The sequence below is a fragment of the Penaeus monodon genome, chromosome 24, assembly GCF_015228065.2.
Source record: "Penaeus monodon isolate SGIC_2016 chromosome 24, NSTDA_Pmon_1, whole genome shotgun sequence".
Classification (NCBI taxonomy): Eukaryota; Metazoa; Arthropoda; class Malacostraca; order Decapoda; family Penaeidae; genus Penaeus; species Penaeus monodon.
In genome coordinates, this window is record NC_051409.1 from 7,114,302 (window position 1) to 7,114,654 (window position 353).

General features: G+C 35.7%; 1 protein-coding gene across 1 annotated transcript in view; it reads right to left on the bottom strand.

Moving 5' to 3' along the window:
• The window catches only part of LOC119588533 (glycine receptor subunit alpha-2-like), a gene marked incomplete at its 5' end in the record, with an annotated part of 99,651 nt that overhangs the window by 84,013 nt on the left and 15,285 nt on the right, over positions 1-353 (bottom strand).

The window sequence follows — 353 nt, forward strand, 5'->3', positions numbered from 1 at the left end:
TTGTAAATAGTTTTTTATAAGTATTACATTTTTTTTGGCATAGTACTGTATTTGTGCCGAATCACGAGGTCAGATTAGTATCATTTAATTTTACAGCAATATGACAGAGGTTCTATGCAGTGTTTATGGCACAAAATTGCTAGTTGTGCAGACCTGCATTTATCAGGCGGTTCTAATGTCCACAAGTGTTTACACCTACTTTAGGTGAATAGCACTATTATTTGGGACACCTGTTCTTGTTTTATGGACGCAGTGTTGGTTGTTATTTTTCTTTGGTTGCTAATAATAGTAAAAAAGGTAATGGTGGTTTTGCTGGAAACTTGGAGAACTGATGAAAGATGGCCTCACTGTAG